Source organism: Elephas maximus, chromosome 2 (assembly GCF_024166365.1).
Source record: "Elephas maximus indicus isolate mEleMax1 chromosome 2, mEleMax1 primary haplotype, whole genome shotgun sequence".
Lineage (NCBI taxonomy): Eukaryota > Metazoa > Chordata > Mammalia > Proboscidea > Elephantidae > Elephas > Elephas maximus.
The window spans coordinates 23,105,795-23,130,770 of NC_064820.1; positions in this window are offsets into that span (position 1 = coordinate 23,105,795).

Genomic DNA, 24,976 nt, shown 5'->3' on the forward strand with positions numbered 1-24,976 from the left:
TAATTTTAAAAAGTAAATCACCAAGCCTTTCTTCCTAGCTTGTCATAATCTAGAAGCTCCACTAAAACCTGTCCACCATGTGTGACCCTACTGGTATTTGAAATCCCAATGATATAGCTTCTAGCATCATAGCAACACGCAAGCCACCATTGTAGGACAAACTGGCAGGTGGTGGAAAAGTAGACAAGTTTTATTAGAGACTTAGATGTGACATGGAAAATTCTTGGATCTGGGGCTTTTGTTGGCATCATTCTTTCCAATGTGGGTTTCTGTAAATCAGATATAGCGGGTCAAGTTAGGAAAAGTGTGATCATTACTGGATATTTAGCAAGTAGATTTGCTTGTAGAGCAGCTGTTTCACCCAGAAAGAAATATAAATAGCTCCCAACCAAAACATCTAGTAAAAATAATTCATCATTATGAATATTTCTGCCTAATACACAGAAACTTGATGTACTGTTAAAGGAAAGAGTACAGGTAATGAATACGTCTGAAATGTATGGTTTTATTCACTTAGAAATATTTCTGTCATCTAGGATCTACAAATCCTAATTGATTTCTTATTTTGAAATGACAAAGCCATAATGGATCTGTTGCTTTTAGATTACCCCCAGTGCCGCCGAGTTGAAGCTTTTAGATTAGGCTCCTATAATTCATGTCTGATTTACTTATTTTCTTATTGGATGAATAGAATGAAAGTTAATTCTGAAGAAGATGCCCGCTGCAGACTGAATCTATGGAATTCCAACAAAGACTATTGGAAAATTTAATTAAATTCAATAAGTTGTTGGTGGAACAACTGGTGTGGCGTTTACCATTATGAACATGAACTATTTATGATTCTGAGTAGAATTTTTTCACATAAAGCTCATCCAGTTGAATGAGATCAAATTCAAGGTGCTATAAAACTGACTGAGCATTACTTCGAGTCTTGAACATGTACTTTCTTTCCTTCTGTATTTGGCTGAGCCATTTGGAGCTTTATAGTTAATATTCTGTAAAATAAAATGGAAACATCTTTAACCATCTGGTAGTTTTGTGGATAATTTAGCATATATCCACTTGTGGCAATTTACTTCAAAGTAGTTCCCATTAAATACTGATCTTTAAGTATTGGAGCTCTATGTTTAAATGCAAATGAGTTGTAATTATGTATCTCTAGTTGTCCATAACCTTTACTGAAATAGAGGTAATTACAGTTAGAGGAAACATAATGTGGGACTCTTTGTTATTATGAAAGTGCTAGTGCCTACACGTCGTGGGTATAAAATGGTTAATCGATAGATTCGCCCAGTTGCGGCAGCCAGGGAGATATTTTTGAGAATCACACAGGATGGTTTTTTTTCAGGTTTTACTCAGTTTAAATTTGGTTTCTCACTCTCAAAAGACTTTGCAGCCTTTCTAAACTCATTCTTAATACTCTAAGAGTGTGAGACCTGAGACATCATCCAGAGAGAGCTAGTGAGATTATTCACAATGGATTCATGGCAAATCCACCATGCCATGTTTGCTTGTATCTCGAGTAAATATTTTTTAAAGTAATAAACAACAAAATAACATTTAAAACACCAACTGAGAAAAGGAGAGATTACTTTTCCTAATTAACATAGAAGGAAATGATTCAAAGAAATGACTCATTCATCATAAATTGGTCTAGCCCATTGAAGAACAGAGCGCAGCGTATTTAATATATGACTCCAAGCAAGGCTTACAATGAAAATTCTTTGAGTGACATTAAGAATGGGAGAAATCTACCTAGGAACATGAATATGGGCTTGATACCAGAAACACACTGCATATTTCTTATAGTGAGAATAGCTGTGTGAAATATAGAGTATTAATACCCTTTTATTATTGATAAAAAAAAATGAAAGTCTCAGAGTCTTTATTTTCATTTTTTTAAATATCTCAGAACTATTAGAGGGTGGAATTCTTTTGAAAGTAGGTGACTATGAATCCAATAACCCGTATCTTTCTATTAAACTGCACAGATGTTTGGTATAAACATATGTGTATAAGGGAGGTCATAAAAATGCATAATCATCTCATATTTCCTCATTTTTTCTCAGTTATATATAATTACCTTTTATAGATGCTCCATAATTTTTATAACAACTTCCATATTGAAATTTGCCCGTAAATCTTTTTTTTTTTTTTTTTTTTGCAGAGATAACCTAATACCTCCTTCCTGTCAAATTCCAGTTTGTAAATGTTTTGTATTGGATAGAGAGTAAATTTACATTATACTGTTATCTCTTCTTAATAGAACATTTTGAATTAAAAATGGTCATAATGAAAAAATGTCTTATCATTAAATACTAGTCATACTATAGAAATCATTGCCTGATATACAATATCATATTGTTAAAAATTAATATTAGAACATTTAATGGCATGACTGTACAAGATTATTTTTATAACAAGTTAAAAATGCATATTTCAGCATATCAAAAGCCATGATCCATATTGTAAATTGTGACATGTTTAAAATTTTAAGTACTATCTATTCTTGTATAACATATAAAATATGTATATGCGTACATTTGTGTGTTATATATACATACATATAGTAAAACCTGTGAAAGTCAGAATCTTTGTAAGGCGGAAACCTGTCAGAGAAGGAAAATTCCAATACTTACCACTAAAACAAGTGATGGAAAAATGGTAAGACTATACCCTGTCAAAGGTGGAAAACTTGCAAGACCTAGAAAAACAAGTCAGACTGTGGAGTTCCAGCTTTCATGGGTTTCACTGTGTGTATATATATGTGTGTGTGTGTGTATACATATATATAGAGAGAGACAGAGACAAAGACAGAGAGAGGGTCAACTGACTATTGTGACCTCTACATATTTATAGAGCCCTGGTGGCTATAGGGTCACTATGAGTCAGAATCAACTGCACAACAGTGGGTTTTTTTTTTTTTTTTTTTTGGTGATGTAGCAGTTAAGAGCTCAGGCTGCTAACCAAAAGGTCAGTGGTTCAAATCCACCAGCTGTTCCTTGGAAACCCTATGGAACAATTCTACTCTGTTCTATAGGGTCACTATGAGTCAGAATTGACTCGATGGCACACAACAACAACAACGTACATCTATTTACAACAATATAGAGGTTCTTTACAAACAAATCAAATAGTCCATATATAAGCAGAAAAAATGAGATAATAGTTCAATGGCAATCCAATTGGATTAGAAATCAGAATACCTGGGATTTTCACCTCATTTACAGTTTTCCAGAAAATTCAAAACAGAAAAAAAAGGGCAATAACAAATACATCCAACTTTTTCTGAATATTAATGTATTCCATTGTGACTCCAAAAGAGGTTTTGTGATAAAAATGGGAAATAATTACTAATAAACACTACTACTTAAATTATTATTGGGAAAATGCTGTTTGGAAGCCCTACAATACAATACAATGTTGCTATAAAGTATATTAATTAATAAATTTACTAGACAATGCTATCTCCATGACTGATTTACTTCTTGCATAAGCAAAAAAGATACACTTTAATAATTAGGGAGATATACTTTCCTTATTATTTTGCCCAGACCTGGAGTTTATTAAGTGTATCTGGATAAACTTCATTTTTTCTTATGGCGATAAACATGAAATATGCCATAAAAAAGTAAGTTGATAAGTGTTCTTTACATTTTATTGGTACAGATAGTTATTCTGGACAAAAAGGGCATACTTAGTTTGATCTGGGGGAAAAAAGATCTAAATGTTTATATATTGTCTAATGATGCAGTATCAATTTGAGGTATGTAGAATCTGGTCCAATTGACTAATACGTAATTTTATATTCTAGACTCAATACCAAAACATCGGTCATTAGATTTCTAAACCTAAAACTTACAGAACAAGTCACTCAATTCCATCCTTCAAACTTATTACCACTGATCATTGCCCACATGGTCAAAATTTGGAATGTAAATCTTTGACTCCTAAGCATTTACTGTATTTATAGTTCCCTTACATATAGCTTCATGTCGTGCTTCGGATGGAGATCTTGCTGTTGTTCTGTATAACTGAACTCATTTACATAATAGAATTATGGAGTTTTTCTTTCAAACTCTCATAAAAAAATACAACTAGTCTCTATATTTTTGAAATTCCTAGCCAGAATTAATTTATGTTTTTTGAATAGATTTATATGTACAATTCTTCTAACACATCTCTGTTAGATACACACCTTTGAATTTTTTCTGGAAACATAAATAGATTCAATTTCTCAAACATTTGCAGATACACATGGCCATATGACTTAATTCTACTGTCTTAGGCTGGGTTCTCTAGAGAAGCAAAACCAGTGAAGTGTATATATACATAAAGAGAGAGAGAGAGATTTATCTCAAGGAAATGGCTCAAACTGTTGTAGAGGTTGCCAAGTCCCAAGTCCGCAGTCAGGTGTCAGGATGAAGGCTTCTCCTGACTCACGTAGCTGCAGGGGCTAACAAACCCAAGATCACCAGGTCAGATGGCAGGCTGCTGGCTCATGGCTTCAGGGGCTGACAAATTCAAGACTGGCAAGGAAGACAGTAGGCTGCTGGCTCACAGGCTGTGAAGGCCTATGAATACCAAGATGGGCAGGCAATACAGCAGGCCACTGGCTCAAGTCCCAAGAACCAGAGGTAAGATGATGACGTGTTGGATGTAGGATCCAGAGCAAGCAAGTAAGCTTTGCCAGAACATCCATATATATATATATATATTTGATGCAGGCCCTCCCACTGTGGAAGCTCCCCTTACAACTGATTGGCTGATCACATCAGATCACATCATGGATGATGACTATGTTACATAACTGTCGAATTATATCATTACATAAATTCAAAAAATACATCATTACATAACTGCCAAACTACATCATTATATAGCTGTCAAACTACATCATTATATAACTGTCAAACTACGTCATTATATAACTGCCGTACCGCTGAGTGTCATGGCCCAGACAAGGTGACAGACATAAAACATCACATCTACCAAATTAAAGTTGAACAGAAGTGATGTATGCAGTACTAGCCCAGAAGAAATACTCTTTTATTTCTCTGTAATTTTTCCTTTTTTCTGATTAAATGGAATAAAGACAACAAGGTAAGCTTGGGGTCATACATTTAAGGTAGCAAAACCTCTGTCACCTTGGGTCTTTGAATAACCATTTAGAGGCGAAGAGTCACGTTGGCTGCTAACCAAAAAGTTGGCAGTTTGAATCCACCAGCATCTCCTTGGAAACCCTATAAGGAAGTTCTACTCTGTCTTATAGAGTCACTATGAGGAGGAATTGACTCTACGGCAACAGGTTTGGTTTTCCTGATTGTTAGTTTTAGTCACCCTTGTAAACCAGGAAAACCTGACTTTGACTATTATAGGCCGGAATGTTTCTTAGAAGCAAGGAAGATGAGACTTCAACTCACTTACTTTGGACATGTTATCAAGAGGGACTGACCAATCCCTGAAGAAAGACATCATGCTAGGTAAAATACAGGGTACAGAGAAAATCTGCCAGTTAGATGGATTGATACAGTAGCTGCAACAATGGGTTCAGACTTACCTACGATTGTGAGGATGGCACAGGATCCAGAAACATTTCATTCTGTTAAATATAAGGTCACTATGAATCTTTTATGAATCAGAGCTGACATGAGGACAAGTAACAAAAACAAGTGAAACTATTATTATATTTAATTTATTATACGTTTTGTGAGCTATTTGTTATTGCGGCATGAATGGTCCTATACAATTGTTTATTATGTCTCATTTTTCTTTAATATCTCTATTATAATACAATGTATTATCAATAACAGGATTTTTATTTTTGTTATTGTGGGTCATCAAGTCAATTCTGATTCCTAGCAACCCTACAGGACAGAATAGAACTGTCCCTTAGCGTTTCCTAGGCTGTAATCATTATAGGGCGCACTATATGAAGAAGACACAGCATTAGTATTGAAGGAAGACTCATTAACAACCTTCAGTATTCAGATGACATAACCCTGCTTGGTGAAAGTGAAGAGGACTTGAAGCACTTACTGAAGAAGATCAACGAGTACAGCCTTCAGTATGGATTGAACCTCAATGTGAAGAAAACAAAAACCCTCACAAGTGGATCAATAAGGAACATAATAATAAATGGAGGAAAGATTGAGGTTGTCAAGGATTTCATTTTACTTGACCCACAATCAACATCTATGAAAGCAGCAGTGAAGAACTCAAAAGGCACATTGTATTAGGCTAATCTGCTTCAAAAGACCTCTTTAAGGCATTAAACAAAGATGTCACTTTGAGGACTAAGGTGTGCCTGACTCAAGCCATGGTATTTTCAGCTGCCTCTTATGCATGTGAAAACTGGGCAAGGAATAAGGAAGCTAAAGAACTGATGCCTTTTAATTAATGATGTTGACAAAGAATATTGAATATACTGCAGACTTCTAGAAGAACGAACAAATCTCTTTTGGAAGAAGTACAGCCAGAATGCCCCATAAAAGAGAGGACGGTGAGACTTCATCTCACTTACTTTGGACATGTTATCAGGAGGGACCAGTCCCTGGAGAAAGCCATAACGCTTGGTAAAGTAGAGGGTCACCATGAAAAAGAGGAAGGCCCTCAATGACGTGGATTGACACAGTGACTACAACAATGGGCTCAAACATAGCAAGGATTGTGAGGATGGCACAGAATTGGCAATGTTTTGCCCTGATGTGCACAGATAGGTCATTTCACAGCATCTAACAACAGCAATCTGTATGGGAGCAGATCTCCAGATGCTTTCTCCCACAAGCAGCTGGTGTGTTCATATTGTTGATTTTTAGCTAAGCAGTCAAGCACTTAACAATTACACCACCAGGGCTGCTTGTTGTAGTTAGGTGCTGTCGAGTCTGTTCCAATTCATAGCGACCCCATGCACAACAGAATGAAATGCTAACTGGTCCTGTGCCATCCTTAAAATTGTTACGCTTAAGCCTGTTTTTGCAGCCACTGTGTCAAAAAGTCTCGTTGAGGGTCTTCCTCTTTTCTGCTGACTCTGTACTTTACCAGCATGATGTCCTTCTCCAGGCACTGATCCCTCCTGACAACATGTCCAAAGTATGTAAGATGCAGTCTCGCCTTCCTTGCTTCTAAGCAGCATTCTGGTTGTACTTCTTCCAGGACAGATATATTCATTCTTCGGGCAGTCTGGGGTATATTCAATATTCTTCGCCAATACCACAATTCAAAGGCATCAATTCTTCTTCAGTTTTCCTTATTCATTGTCCAGTTTTCACATGCATATGAGGTGATTGAAAGCACCAAGGCTTGGGTCAGGCGCATCTTAGTCTTCAAAGTGACATCTTTGCTTTTCCACACTTTAAAGAGGTCTTTTGTAGCAGATTTACCCAATGCAATGTGTCTTTTGATTTCTTGACTGCTGCTTCCATGGGTGTTGATTGTGGATTTGAGTAAAATGAATCCTTGACAACCTCAATCTTTTCTCCATTTATCATGATGTTGTTTATTGGCCCAGTTGTGAGGATTTTTTTCTTTATGTTGAGTTGTAATCTACACTGAAGTGTGGGTCTTTGATTTCATCAATAAGTGCTTCAAGTCCTCTTCACTTTCAGCAAGCAAGATTGTGTAATCTGCATAACACAGGTTGTTAATGATGCCCTGTTCTTCTTCATATAGTCCAGTTTCTTGGATTATTTGCTCAGCATACAGATTGAGTAGGTACAGTGAAAAAATACAACCCTGACACATGCTTTCCCTGACTTTAAACCGTGCACTATTCCCTTGTTCTGTTTGAACGACTGCCTCTCGATCCATGTACAGATTCCTCATGAGCACAATTAAGTGGTCTGGAGTAAAATAATTCCTCAATAAAAAGAGTCTCACATAGAAGGAGATGTAGTACAACTTTCTACAACCAAAGATGAAAACAGATGTGATGGTATCAAATTATAAAGATGTTTAATTATATCATTGAATGTCACATAAATTAAGTAGCTATAAATTTGACAAAGAGACCTGGTGGCACAATGGTTATGTGCTCAGCTGCTAACCTAAATGTTGGAGGTTTGAACTCACTCAGAGTCTCCACGAGAGAAATTCCTGGTTATCTGCTCCCATAAAGATTACAGCCTATAAAACACTATGGAGCAGCTCTACTATGTCGCATGGGGTTGTAATGAGTCAAAATCAACTCGATTTCACACAACAAAAAGATCATAAATTTGGTATGCACATATATTTATCAGCATACCATAAATGATATTCTTGGTATCAAAATGTTTTACAATTTAAAGTCTGATCAGAGGAACTTTATATTTTGATGGGATGAATTAGGTCATGGCAGGCAAAAGCTTCTGTTGTAATAAAAAGAATTAATCATATAAATTGCAAATATCAAACCTCCAACCTTTAGGTTAGCAGCTGAGCACTTAACCATTGTGCCACCAGGACTCCTTGTCAGATTTATAGCTACTTAATATGTATGATCAGTGCAATATAAGATCAACTTTTAGATAGAGGACAAACAGTTTCAAGGTGAGACAATGATCTTCAGTCACTTACTCCCATGTGAGGGGAGTCTTAGCCAATGAAATAAGTCAATGAAAAGGAATTGGAATAGAAAAATGCCATTAATCAAAGTCAGTGTGATTGAGTCTCTAGCAAATCTAAAATCTAAACTCTCATTATTTCTAACAAGTGAATTTATCAATGTTGCTAAAATGCTTATATGCAATATCAACTCTATTTCTATATACAAGCAACAAACAGAAAATAAAGCCAAATAAAATGTGATTTTATTTGCAATAATGTCAGAGAACATAAACATACGCATCAGTCGGAGGAAAGAACTAACAAAATAAGTGGAAGATGTGTACCCTAAACGCTACAAAATTTCATTGTAAGAAATAAGATATTTGAAAAGAATGAATGAATAAGCAGATTTCATGGATTCCAATACTCACTATTGTAAAAATTTAAATTCTTTCCAAATACATATGTAGATTCAACAAAACATCTATCAAAATCTCAGCAGGATTTTGCAGAAATTTACAGTCTAATTTTACACATGTGAAAATGTAAAGGGTCATCGTTAATTCAAAGCAAACTAGAAAAACAAAGTAAGAGATCAGACACTCCAGATATTCAAACTTATTATAAAAATATAGTACTTAGAGCAGTATGGTATTGCTATGAGCCTGGATACACTGAGCAGTGAAATAGACTAGAGCACCAAAACAGAACCACACTTATATGATGACTTGATTTGCCACAAACGCAACACTACATTTGTTGTCGATGTTGTTGCTGTTTCAGGACAGACTGAAACTGCAGTGAGAAAAAGATAATGTTTTCAGTAAACATTGATGAGTCACTGGATATCTGAATTAAAAATAAATAAATATTGACCCAAAACTCACACCATCCATATTAATAAAATGCAGATGTGCCAAAGATACAAACATCAGAATTAAAACAAAACAATTTTCAAGAAAAAAGTCATTGTGAACTTGAGGTAGACAAGGATTTTGGAAAAAAGAGCACAAAAACACTTTCCTTAATAGAAAAGAAAACAGATAAACTAGGCTCTACTGCTATCATAATTTTTATGGTGCTGATAACATTAAGATAGTAAGAAGGCAGGCCACAAAGTGAAAGAGAATATTTGCAATATATTCATAATTAGAATATATAATGAAATTGCACAAATCGTTTCTATAAACCAAGATTAACCCAGTAAAAATAGGCAAAATGTTTGAACAGGTACTAAACAAAAGAGGATCTCACAGCAGGAAGCATGGGCTTCATGGTCAAGTTGGTTCACCTTGACCCTGACCTCTGTGGAGATGTTGAGAGAGCCCTGATGGATGCTATGCACACAATGAATTCGTGTTACAGTCAAGAGACTTCAAGCTTGGAAAACTCCCAAAGGTATAATGGAGCTGCTAGCACATATAGTCAAACCTTGTCTCCGTGAAGATTCTATCTTTATTACACTGGTCAGCAAAATACCTGTTTCTGCTTCAGACAGTGGTTTTTAGTTTGTTTGTTTTTAATTTAATCTGTCATATATATTTTTAAATTTTAATAACTTCTTTCCACTTGGGTCGTTCCTTTTTGTCATAGAAGCACATACTTGTTTTAAAATCACGATGTTTAGCAGATTGTGAATCTCCTTGGAGCCATCTAATTAAAAAATATTAATGTTCTCTTTGGTTGACTACATTATTTATATTTACCCTTAAGTAAAATTTTCTGTAAATGAATTTTGTCCTTTATTATGTTGTTGGTTTAAAAATAACACGCTGCCGTCCAGTGGATTCCAACTCACAGTGATTTCCAAGGCTAAGTTTCCAAGGCCATAATCTCTATGGAAGCAGACTGCCACATCTTTCAGTCTAGTAGAAAGGATGGTAAGTTTGAACTGCTGACCTTTGGTTAGCAGTTGATGGCTTTAATCACTGCGCCACCAATGCTCTCCTCTTGATGACAACATTATTTATATTTGCCTTTAAGTAAAATTTTCAGTAAAATAATTTTGTCCCTTTTTATGTCATTGGTTTCAAAATAATATATTTAATAATCTTTAGTTATTGTTAAATGGAAACCCTGGTAGCCTATTGGCTAAGGGCTAAGTCTGCTAACCAAGAGGTTGGCAGTTCAAATCCATCAAGCCCTCCTTGGAAACACGATGGGGCAGTTCTCTTCTTCCCATATGGTCACTACCAGTCAGAATTAACTGAACTGCAATGGGTTAGGTTTTTGTTTTATCATTAAACGGAGGATTGAGTTCATTATTACAGGCAGGTGACAGGGTTTCCGCTGCACTTGTGGAAATCTATCTGCTTTATATTTTTAATGCAAGGTCTGCAGTGCAGCCATTTTAAAGTGCAGGCTTCAAAGTCTAATGTGCTGGCAGGGATTAGAGGAAGGCTAGGTGGATACCTCCCACAATCATCACAGTAAGGGAAGTTTCAATCAAATAGCAGAGTCCTTAGTTTTTTACTCCTCCTCCCTGTATGGTAGAGTGTTTAAGGCCAAAAGGCCAGCGGTTCAAACCCCCCACCCTCTCTTTGGAGGAAAGGTGTGAAAATCTGCTTGCATAAAGATAACAGTCTTAGAAACCCTATTAGGTAGTTCTACAGTGTCATGCAATGTTGGAATTGACTCAATGGCAATGGGTTTGGTCACCCTGCATGAGTCTGGGAAGCCAGGATTTGTCTCAAACTCTATGTCTGTCTTTTGCTCTCCTAAAAATAAGGGGTCTTCCCCAGGAAGTTTAGTAAAACAGTTCCCCAAGCTTTAACCAAAAGAAGAATTTGCCAGGTAGTTTATATTCAGTGGACCTTGTGTGCCAAATGCAAATCTTTATTTAATTACTTCTTGCTCTTCTTCATTCCTCCTATTGTTTTGCATTCTTGAAACAGGGTTTGTAATCAAAAGTGGTTTGGGATTGGCTGCTAACCGAAAGGTTGGTGGTTTAAACCCACCCAAGTGGCTCCACAGAAGAAAGACCTGGCAATCTGCTTCCATGAAGGTTATATCAAAACAAAAACAAAAACAAAAAACCCTATGGAGCAGTTCTACTCTGTAACAACAGAGTCACCATGACTGGTGGGAGTACACCCACTGCCAGAGTTGATTCTCACTCATAGAGACCCCACAGGGTTTTCAAGCCTATAAATCTCTATGGAAGCAGACTGCCACATCTTTCTCCCAAGAAGCTGCAGGTGGCTTTGAACAGCCGACCTTTCGGTCAGCAGCCAAGCACGTTAGCCACTGCACCACCATGGGTCCTTATGGATAATACAGAACTAAAAAATATGTACATTCATTGAAAACATTCCCTATCTCTTTATATGTGGTTGGGTGCCATGGAAATGATTTTCAACTCATACCAACCCTCTGTGACAAAGCAGAACTGCCCCATAGGGTTTCCTGGGCTGTAATCTTTAGGGGAACAGATTGGTAGGTCTTTTCTCCCATGGGGCTGAATGCTTAACCACTGTACCACCAGAGCTCCTGTAAAGGAACACAAATATGTTTAATTCGGAGAACTACACGCATGCCCAGGGCAAGATACATGCCCAGAAAAATCTAATACAATCTTGGAGTTTCTCCTCAGGTGGTCTTTTGGTTTAGTATAAACCTGTTTAAGGATTGCCTGAGCATAGAGCTTGTATGCAAAGACTGTAAAATGTTATACCCCCAATGTGTTTTATATGACATATCTGGAATAGGTAAGTCCACTGAGACAAAAGAAAATTGGTGGTTATGAAGGAATGGGAGAAGTGGGAAAGGGTGAGAAAATAATCATAGTGTCCATTTAAATTAAATGATTTTATACAAATAAAAATATTTAAAAAATAAAGCAAACTTTGGTACTCTAAAGACACAAGAAGCATAAATTATCATTTATGTTTGCATTTTAAAAATACTCCCAGATAATATGGAATATTAGATCTTTAATTAGTTCAGTCAAGATTCGAATGCCCGATTACTCATGTTGTTGTTAGGTGCTGCCGAGTTGGTTCCGACTCATAGAGACCCTATGCACAACAGAATGAAACACTGCCCTGTCCTGAGCCATCCTTACAATCGTTGCTATGCTTGAGCCCATTGTTGCAGCCACTGTGTCAATCCACCTTGTTGAGGGTCTTCCTCTTTTCAGCTGACCCTCTACTTTGCCAAGCATGATGTCCTTCTCCAGAGGCTGATCCCTTCTGACAACATGTCCAAAGTATGTAAGACACAGTCTCGCCATCCTTGCTTCTAAGGACCATTCTGGTTGTACTTCTTCCAAGACAGATTTATTTGTTCTTCTGGCAGTCCATGGTGTATTCAATATTCTTTGCCAACACCACAATTCAAAGACATCAACTCCTCTTCGGTCTTCTTTATTCGTTGTCCAGCTTTCACATGCACGTGATGTGATTGAAAATAACATGGCTTGGGTCAGGCTCACCTTAGTCTTCAAGGTGACATCTTTGCTTTTCAACACATTAAAGAGGTCCTTTGCAGCAGATTTATCCAATGCAATGTGTCTTGATTTCTTGACTGCTGCTTCCATGGTTGTTGATTGTGGATCCAAGTGAAAGGAAATCCTTGACAACTTCAATCTTTTCTCCGTTTATCATCATGTCGCTCATTGGTCCAGTTGTGAGGATTTTTGTTTTCTTTATGTTGAGGTATAATCCGTACTGAAGGCTGTGGTCTTTCATCTTCATGAGTAAATGCTTCAAGTCCTCTTCACTTTCAGCAAGCAAGGTTGTGTCATCTGCATAATGCAGGTTGTTAAAGAATTTTCTTCCAATCCTGATGCCCCATTCCTCTACATATACTCCAGCTTCTTGTATTATTTGCTCAGCATACAGATTGAACAGGTATGGTAAAAGAATACAACCCTGGCGCACACCTTTCCTGACTTTAAACCAATCAGTATCCCCTTGTTCTGTCCAAACAACTGCCTCTTGATGTATGTAAAAGTTCCTCATGACCACAATTAAGTGTTCTGGAATTCCCGTTCTTCACAATGTTATCCATAAATTGTTACGATCTACACAGTTGAATGCCTTTGCATAGTCAATAAAACACAGGTAAACATCCTTCTGGTATTCTCTGCTTTCAGCCAGGATCCATCTGACATCAGCAATGATAGCCTTGGTTCCACGTCCTCTTCTGAAACTGGCCTGAATTTCTGGCAGTTCCCTGTTGATATACTGCTGCAGCTATTTTTGAAGGATCTTCAGCAAAATTTTGCTTGTGTGTGATATTAATGATCTTGTTCTAAAATTTCCACATCCAGTTGGATCACCGTTTTGGGAATAGGCATAAATATAGATCTGTTCCAGTCAGTTGGCCAAGAAGCTGTCTTCCATATTTCTTGGCACAGACGAGTGAACACCTCCAGCACTGCATTGGTTTGTTGAAACATCTCAGTTGATATTCCATCAATTCCTGGAGCCTTGTTTTTCACTAATGCTTTCAGAGCAGATTGGACTTCTTTCAGTACCATCAGTTTCTGATCATATGCTACCTCTTGAAATGGTTGGACATTGACTAGTTTTTTTTGGTATTAATGACTCTGTGTATTCCTTCCATCTTCTTTTGATGCTTCCTGCATCATTTAATATTTTCCCCCATAGAATCCTTCGCTATTGCAACTTGAAGCTTCAATTTTTTCTTCAGCTCTTTCAGGTTGAGAAACATCGAGCGTGTTCTTCCCTTTTGGCTTTCCATTTCCAGCTCTTTGCACATGTCGTTATAGTACTTTACTTTGCCTTCTCAAGCTGCCCTTTGAAATCTTCTGTTCAGTTCTTTTACTTCATCAACTCTTCCTTTTGCATTAGCTGCTCGACGTTCGAGAGCAAGTTTCAGAGTCTCTCCTCTGACATCCATCTTGATTTTTTCTTTCTTTCCTGTCTTTTTAATGACCTCTTGCTTTCTTCATGAATGATGTCCTTGATGTCATTCTACAACTCATCTGTTCTTCGGTCACCAGTGTTCGATGTGTCAAATCTATTATTCAGATGGTCCCTAAATTCAGGTGGGATATACTCAAGATCATATTTTGGCTCTCGTAGACTTGCTCTGATTTTCTTCATTTTTAGCTTGAACTTGCATATGAGCAATTTATGGTCTGTTCCACAGTTGGCCCCTGGCCTTGTTCTGACTGATGATATTGAGCTTTTCCATCGTCTGTTTCCACAGATGTAGTCAATTTGATTTTTGCATGCTCCATCTGGCGAGGTCCATGTGTATAGTTGCCGTTTATGTTGGTGAAAGAAGGTACTTGCAAGGAAGAAGTCGATGGTCTTGCAAAATTCTATCATTCGGTCTCCAGCATTGTTTCTGTCACCAAGGCCATATGATTACTCATATATACCAAAAAATCAAATCCACTGCCATCGAGTCGATTCCTACTCATAGGGACTGCATAGGACTGAATAGAACTGCCCCAAGGAGTTCCTAGAGTTTCCAAGGAGCACCTGGTAGATTTGAACTGCCAACCTTTCGGTTAGCAGCCATAGCATTTAAGCACTACACCACCAGGCTTTATATATATATATATATATATATATGTATGTATATCTATATGTATATATGTATGTATATTTTTTATATATGTATGTATATTTTTTATATATGTATGTATATATGTAAAAAAATGTAATCATATATAAATCAAATATATATATTTAAATAATAATAATAAATTGTCCTTAAAAACATAGACAAAAATCTGCCTTGCTTATCAGATACATACAATTACATAGTGGCTCTTGTACCAAAGAGTAAACTGTCCCATCTGCAACATCTTGATATCATAAGCTTGATTCAATGGACAACATGAGTAAGTGCTTTATGGTCCAAGTAGGTATTCCCAAATGGAAGTAGAAACTTTTCATGAGAGAGTTACCATTTCTACATATGACAAAGGGAAATGGAGAAGCTTCAAAAACCTATCCTAGCAAGATGGCTGACTAGGTAGACGTTACTTTGGATCCCCCTTGCAACAAAGATTCAGAAAAACAAGTGAATCAATCTCATACATGACAATCGACGAACCCTTACAATCAAACACAGATCTAAAGAGTTGACCTGAGTGACAGGTGAGAGAAAAGCTACACCCTGAGACAGCGACCGCTTCTGGATCCCACAACCCTCTCCACAGCCTTGAGCCTTAGCGGTTCCCTGGTGCGGAGTGGCGGAGCTGATAGCGCCTGGCTGAGGTGGGGCAGCCACGGGACACAGCCCTAACCCCTAGCCCCCTGGGGTAACCTCTGTAGAGACTCAGCCAGTGCAAGCAGACTGCACAATGACAGGGCTAATGAGAGAATAACCAACCACGGGGAAGCAAAGACTGTTTTCGGAGCCTGGAGCCAGCGTCCCAGTCAGAAAACCTTGGCACTGGACTTTGGACTGAGCGTAGGGGAGTTGAGCACAGCATCCTGAGGCGGCACAAACACAGGACACAGCCGTAGCCCCCAGAAGTGACCTCAGGGGAAGCCCAGCCAGTGCAAGTGGGCAGTGCAGTGACACGGCTGACAGGAGGAGAAGCCACTGGGAGGCAGTGACTGATTTTGGAGCCAGGAGTGCAGCATCCAAGCCAGGGAACCATGGTGCTGGGCTTTGGACTGGGAGCGGAGGAAATGACCATGGCTTCTGAGACAGTGCATGCACAGGGCTCGGGCCTGACCCCCGGGGACAATCTTGACCCAGCCAACACACACAGGCTACCCGCCCCTCGGGAATCTCAGGTAAAACAGTCCTCGCCAAACAAGATAAGTAACTTTGTCTATATTCCTGGGTGCTACTCTCTCCAATCTATCTGATCCCCCCCCTCCCCTTCCCAGGTGGCTTCATTAACATTGGAATTTCCTGGGCCAGAGAGTGAAGTGCTCTGTGGTTTTTGTTTGTTTGCTTTGTCTTCTCCTAACTCATTCTCCTGGCTTGAGAGAAGCAGCTACAAAAAACACAGGGACCAAGAATCCTTACCTGACTTCCCAAAATTATATTAAAAAAATATAGAACCAGCTCCAGCCAAGCATATGAGATCCACAGTCTTGGGCTTTCATCCCTACAGGGAACAAGGTGGCTATTATAATGCAAAGGCAATTCTGATAGTGATCTGACTGTAATTGTTTTAACGGATTACTGGAAAGACAAGTTTCCTAGGTCTGATATCTCTACTTATTGAACAGAGCCCTCACTGACCCACAATGGGGAACTGAGGGCTGAAGCTCCACCAAAACCACCTAACCTCCTGCCATAGGGGTCTGAGGATAGTGACATCTACCAATCTGTAGAGGTATATGCATTGGGTGCCTAAGGTACAGCTGCAGAGCCCACCCACCAAAGTGCTTCAGGAATAGAGACACACCTACCTCACTGCACTTGGGGGAAGCCTGTCAGCATCCTGCCCCCCTGCAATGTGACCCCCTGCTGGTACTCGAATCTGGTACACACAACTATCACCACAATTCCTCTAAGCAAATAGGTGACAGTCTACCCCACACACTTGGTGACCCATAATCAGATTCTAGTCAAGAATAGTGAATGGACTCTTAGGCTTATATTTCTGGTAATGGCCCAAACCAGCTGGTAAGAGGACATAAGCAATTCAAAGGCTACAGCAATCAAGACAGCACAATCTAGTAGCCCATCTATGTATATTGAAAGAAAACAAAACAAGATAAGACTTAGTGAGCAAATATGAAATAAATCATTACAATATCTTATAGATGGCTCGGAGACAGCAGTCGATATCAAACCACATAAAGAAGCAGACCATGATTGCTTCTACAACTGTGCAAATTAAAGAATCAAAATCTTTCCCAAATGAAGATACAATCCCGGAATTGCCAGATGCAGAATATAAAAAACTAATTTACAGAATGCTTCAAGACATCAGGGATGACCTGAAAAATGAAATAAGGCAATCTACAGAAAAAGCCAAGGAACACACTGATACAGCAGTTGAAGAAATCAAAAAGAACATAGTGGAAAAATTAATAAGTTGCAAGAATCCATAGAGAGACAGCACTCAGAAATTCAAATGTTTAACAGTAAGACTACAGAATTAGACAACTCAGTAGGAAGTCAGAGGAGCAGAATCGAGCAATTGGAATGCAGAGTTGGGGAGGTGGAGGATAAGGCAATTGACAGCAATATAGTTGAAGAAAAATCAGATAAAAGAATTAAAAAAAAATGAAGAAACCCTAAGAATCATGTGGGACTCTATCAAGAAGAATAACTTGCATGCAATTGGAGTTCCAGAACAGGGAGGGATAACAGAAAATACACAGAGAATAATTGAAGATCTGTTGGCAGAAAACTTCCCTGACATCATGAAAGACGAAAGGATATCTATCCAAGAAGCTCATGGAACCCCATATAAGATTGATCCAAAAAGAAAATCACCAAGACATATTACCATCAAACTTGCCAAAACCAAAGATAAAGAGAAATTTTAAAAGCAGCCAGGGATAAAAGAAAGGTCTCCTACAAAGGAGAATCAATAAGAATAAGTTCAGACTACTCAGCAGAAACCATGCAGTCAAGAAGGCAAGGGGGCGACATATATAGAGCACTGAAAGAGAAAAACTGCCAGCCAAGGATCATTTATCCAGCAAAACTCTCTCTCAAATACGAAGGCAAAAATAAAACATTTACAGATAAACACAAGCTTAGATAATTTGCAAAAACCAAACCAAAACTACAAGAAATACTAAAGGAAATTGTTTGGTCAGAAAATCAATAACATCAGATAACAACACAACACAAGGTCACAGAACAGAACATCCCGATATTAACTTAAATAAGGAAACCACAAAAACAAATTAAGATTAATTTTAAAAAGAAAAAAATGCTCAAAATAGGGAATCATTGAAGTCGTTATGTAAAAGAACACAATAATCAAAAAGAGGGGTAAATACAGGAGGCATAGATCTTCCATATGGAGAGGAAAACAAGGTGATATAAGATGATACAAGTTAGGTTTTTACTTAGAAAAATAGGGGTAATATTAAGGTAACCACAAAGAGGTCTAAACAATTCCATAACTCAAAATAAAAACCAAGAAAAACAGAATGACTCAGCAAACATAAATTCGACTACTATGAAAATGAGGAACACACAATTTACAAAGAAAAACAGCACAAAAAAGTAAGTGAAAAAATGAAATTGTCAACAACACACACAAAAAGGCATCAAAACGACAGCACTAAACACTTATCTATAATTACACTGAAAGTAAATGGACTAAATGCACCAATAAAGAGACAGAGAATCTCAGACCGGATAAAGAAACATGATCCATCTATATGCTGCCTACAAGAGACACACCTTAGACTTAGAGACACAAACAAACTGAAACTCAAAGGATGGAAAAAATATATCAAGCAAACAACAATCAAAAAAGACCAGGAGTAGCAATATTAATTTCTGACAAAATGGACTTCAAAGTTAAATCCAGCACAAAGGATAAAGAAGGACACTACATAATGAGTAAAGGGACAATTGATCAGGAAAACATAACTATATTAAATATTTATGCACTCAATGGCAGGGCTGCAAGATATATAAAACAAATTTTAACAGAATTGAAAAGTGAGATAGACACCTCCACAATTATAGTAGGAGACTTCAACACACCACTTTCGGAGAAGGATAGGACTTCCAGTAAGAAGCTCAATAGACACACAGAAGACATAATTCCTACAATCAACCAACTTGACCTCATGGACCTATACAGAATACTCCACCCAACAGTGCAAAGTATACTTTTTTTTCTAGTGCACAGGGAACATTCTCTAGAATAGTTCACATATTAGGTCATAAAACAAACCTTTGCAGAATCCAAAACATCAAAATATTACAAAGCCTCTTCTCAGACCACAAGGCCATAAAAGTGGAAATCAATAAGAGAAAAATCAGGGAAAAGAAATCAAATACTTGGAAACTGAACAATACCCTGCTCAAAAAAGACTGGGTTATAGAAGACATTAAGGAGGGAATAAAGAAATTCATAGAATGCAACGAGAATGAAAATAATTCCTATCAAAACCTCTGGGACACAGCAAAAGCAGTGCTCAGAGGCCAAGTTATATCGATAAATGCACACATACAAAAAGAAGAAAGAGCCAAAATCAGAGAACTGTCCCTACAACTTGAACAAATAGAAAATCAGCAACAAAAGAATCCATCAGGCACCAGAAGAAAACAAAGAATAAAAATTAGAGCTGAACTAAATGAACTAGAGAACAGAAAAACAATTGAAAGAATTAACAAAGCCAAAAACTGGTTCTTCAAAAAAATTAACAAAATTGATAAACCATTGGCCAGACTGACTAAAGAAATACAGGAAAGGAAACAAATAACCTGGATAAGAAATGAAATGGGCCACATCACAACAGACCCACCTGAAATTAAAAGAATCATATCAGATTATTATGAAAAATTGTAATCTAACAACTTTGCAAATCTAGAAGAAATGGATGAATTCCTAGAAAAACACTACCTACCTAAACTAACACAATCAGAAGTAGAACAACTAAATAGACCCATAACAAAAAAAGAGATTGAAAAGGTAATCAAAAAAATCCCAACCAAAAAAAGCACTGGCCCGGACAGCTTCACTGCCGAGTTCTACCAAACTTTCAGAGAAGAGTTAACACCACTACTACAAAGCATAGAAAAGGATGGAATACTACCTAACTCATTCTATGAAGCTACCATATCCCTGACATCAAAACCAGGTAAAGACACCACAAAAAAAGAAAATTACAGACCTATATCTCTCATGAATATAGATGCAAAAATCCTTAACAAAATTCTAGCCAATAGAATTCAACAACATATCAAAAAAAAAAAAATAATAATAATCTACCACGACCAAGTGAGATTTATACCAGGTATGCAAGGTTGGCTCAATATTAGAAAAACCATTAATGTAATCCACCGTATAAATAAAACAAATGACAAAAACCACTTGATCTAATCAATTGTTGCAGAAAAGGCATTTGGCGAAGCCCAACACCCATTCATGATTAAAACTCTCAGCAAAATAGGAATTGAAGGAAAATTCCTCAACATAATAAAGGGCATCTATACAAAGCCAAAGCCAACAGCCAGCATCCTTCTAAATAGAGCCTGAAAGCATTTCCCTTGAGAATGGGAACCAGACAAGGATGCCCTTTATCACTGCTCTTATTCAACATTGTGCCAGAGGTCCTAGCCAGAGCAATTAGGCTAGACAAAGAAAGAAAGGGCATCTGGATTGGCAAGGAGGAAGTAAAATCCTCTCTATTTGCAGATGACATAATCCTATACACAGAAAACGCTAAGGAATCCTCCAGAAAACTACTGAAACTAATAGAAGAGTTCGGCAGAGTCTCAGGTTACAAGATAAACATACAAAAATCACTTGGATTCCTCTACATCAACAAAAAGAACATCGAAGAGGAAATCACCAAATCAATACCATTCACAGTAGCCCCCAAGAAGATAAAATACTTAGGAATAAATCTTACCAAAGATGTAAAAGGCCTATACAAAGAAAACTACAAAGTACTAGTGCAAGAAACTAAAAGGGACCTACCTAAGTGGAAAAACTTACCTTGCTCATGGATAGGAAGACTTAACATAGTAAAAATGTCTATTCTACCAAAAGCCATCTATACATACAATGCACTTCCGATCCAAATTCCAATGACATTTTTTAATGTGATGGAGAAACAAATCACCAACTTCATATGGAAGGGAAAGAAGCCCCAGATAAGAAAAGCATTACTGAAAAAGAAGAAGAAAGTGGGAGGTCTCACTCTACCTGATTTTAGAACCTCTTATACAGCCACAGTACTGAAAACAGCCTGGTACTGGTACAACAACAGGCATATAGACCAATGGAACAGAATTGAGAACCCAGATATAAATCCATCCACGTATGAGCAGCTGATATTTGACAAAGGACCAGTGTCAGTTAATTGGGAGGAGGTAGTCTTTTTAACAAATGGTGTTCGCATAACTGGATATCCATTTGCAAAAAAATGAAACAGGACCCATACCTCACACCATGCACAAAAACTAACTCCAAGTGGATCAAAGACCTAAACATAAAGACTAAAACGATAAAGATCATGGAAGAAAAAATAGGGACAATGTTAGAAGCCCTAATACAAGGCATAAACAGAATACAAAACATTACTAAAAGTGACGAAGAGAAACCAGATAACTGCGAGCTCCTAAAAATCAAACACCTATGCTCATCTAAAGACTTCACCATAAGAGTAAAAAGACCACCTACAGATTGGGAAAAAATTTTCAGCTATGACATCTCCGACCAGTGCCTGATCTCTAAAATCTATATCATTCTGTCAAAACTCAACCACAAAAAGACAAACAACCCAATCAAAAAGTGGGCAAAGGATATGAACACCCACTTCACTAAAGAAGATATTCAGGCAGCTAACAGACACATTAGAAAATGCTCTCGATCATTAGCCATTAGAGAAATGCAAATTAAAACTACGATGAGATTCCATTTCACTCCAAAAAGGCTGGCATTAATCCAAAAAACACAAAATAATAAATGTTGGAGAGGCTGCGGAGAGATTGGAACTCTTATACACTGCTGGTGGGAATGTAAAATGGTACAACCACTTTGGAAATCCATCTGGCGTTTTCCTAAAAGGTTAGAAATAGAACTACCATACAACCCAGAAATCCCACTCCTCAGAATATACCCTAGAGAAATAAGAGCCTTTACACGAACAGATACATGCACACCCATGTTTATTGCAGCACTGTTTACAATAGCAAAAAGCTGGAAGCAACCAAGGTGTCCATCAATAGATAAATGGTTAAATAAATTATGGTATATTCACACAAAGGAAAACTATGCATCGATAAAGAACAGTGATGAATCTGTGAAACATTTAATAACATGGAGGAACTTGGAAGGCATTATGCTGAGTGAAATTAGTCAGAGGCAAAAGGACAAATACTGTATAAGACCACTATTATAAGATGTTGAGAAATAGTATAAACTGAGAACACATTCTTTTGTGATTATGAAAGGGGGGAGGGAAGGAAGGTGGGAGAGGGTTATTTACTGATTAGTTAGTAGATAAGAACTACTTTAGGTAAAGGGAAGGACAATACTCAATACATGGAAGGTCAGCTCAACTGGACTGGACCAAAAGCAAATAAGTTTCCGGGATAAACTGAATGCTTCGAAGGTCAGCGGAGCAAGGGCAGGGGTTTGGGGACTATGGCTTAAGGGGACTTCTAAGTCAATTGGCATAATAAACTCTATTATGAAAACATTCTGCATCCCACTTTGAAGTGTGGCATCTAGAGTCTTAAATGCTAACAGGCAGCCATCTAAGATGCATCAATTGGTCTCAACCCACCTGGATCAAAGAAAAATGAAGAACACCGAGGTCACATGATAACTATGAGCCTGAGACAGAAAGGGCCACATGAACTAGAGACTTACATCATCCTGAGACCAGAAGAACTAGATGGTGCCCGGCCACAACCGATGACTGCCCTGACAGAGAGCACAACAGAGAACTCCTGAGGGAGCAGGGAAACAGTGGGATGCAGATCCCAAATTCTCATAAAAAGACCAGACTTAATGGTCTGACTGAGACTAGAAGAATCCCGGTGGTCATGGTCTCCAAACCTTCTGTTGGCCCAGGACAGGAACTCATCAGACATGGAAGGGACTGGACAATATGTTGGAGAGAGATGTTGAGGAGAGTGAGCTACTTGTATCAGGTGGACACTTGAGACTGTGTTGGCATCTCCTGTCTGGAGGGGAGATGGGAGGGTAGAGAGGGTTAGAAACTGGCAAAACGGTCACGAAAGGAGAGACTGGAAGAAGGGAGAGGGCTGACTCATTAGGGAGAGAGTAAATGGGAGTATGTAGTAAGGTGTATATAAGCTTATACGTGACAGACTGACTTGATTTGTAAACTTTCACCTAAAGCACAATAAAAATTATTTAAAAAAAAGATTAAAAAAAAAAACCTATGCTAACAAAAAACAAAAATGAAGTATGCAAACCAAATTCCTTGAGACATTATATCTATTTTTCATCTCTTAGCATTGGAGCTGCCTCTAAAATTTCCATTCAAATCTATCAATCGCGTAGAGAAGGATCTGCATTCCTTACTGAAGTTGTTTATCTAAAGTCAGGTGACCAATAGCCTTCATTGCTTCAGACAAACTGTGAGAATGGTTTATTCTATATCAGTAAAAAAAAAGGGGGGGAGTTGTAATGAGATAAAAATCAATTGTACCAGGATAAACTGTTTTGGTTTTGCTCTTTTAAGAAAAAAATTGAATGAAAAACTTACTACTAACACACTCACAAGGCTCTGATGCTCTTAAAAAAAGTTTGAGATGCTTATTGAGCTTACCAAAAATAATTTAAACTTGAGCAAAAAGAATGACCAATTCTTCAAGTTAAGGTTTAGTTTGCTTCAAGGAAGTGAATAAATTTATAAGTTTTATTAAATAGGCACTAAAGTCAAATGCATTATTTGAAGTAAAATTTCTTTCCACACAGCCTGTTTTTGTTGCATCCTGATGCCTGTCTAACATAGAGTCTTAAATATTTTAGGGAGGGTGAATAAGGCAGCCTAAATGTGCATCAATTATGCTATATACGGTAAAATAATATTATCATTATATAAAATCCAAGTTATTACCCACAGAGTTGCACTGCTTTCAACATTTAATGAAAGTTTTCCTACATATGAAGGGTAGAAAATATTCTATAATAAAAACCCACTTACCTATCACAACTTCAATAATTATAAATTAATGACCAATTTTGACTCAGCTCTACTCTAGTCCTATCCACTTTTTCCATTGAAACGTTTGAAGCAAACTCCAGACTTCATGCCATTTCAGCAATTGATTTGTCAGTCTATATCTACAAAAAATGTTTTTTTTATATCTACAAAAGGTAAAATTCTTTTAAATATACTTAACATATCATTAGCTCACATAGAAAATAACAATTATCTGTCCTTTGTATTTCCTGTAAATTGTGCTTGATCTCAAGTAAAGTTTGAATTAGACTCTGTCATTATTTGTTTTATTTCTCTTTATTTTTTGGCAAGTCTTGGTCAGTAGGTAGTGTTTTGTTTCCACTTGGAAGAACATGATTTCTGATGGCTTTTCTTTTTTGTGATGTGGACAACAGTAGATGGTTAATGCTCAATCTATCAAGTTATTTGTGGTTGCACAATTTTGATATTCTTATTATGTCACTTTGTCATTTGTAAGCTAAAATATTTTAAAGATAATTTTCCCATTATCTATCATTTGGGGTATCACTGGGGTAACTAGGAAAATCATTTTCTATAGGAAAGGTGAATAAATTCTTCAGTTAGCCTTTACCACATTTGAAACAATGAATTGATCTATTAGTTACCTTTGATAGTGACAAATTGTGATTTTTATGTTT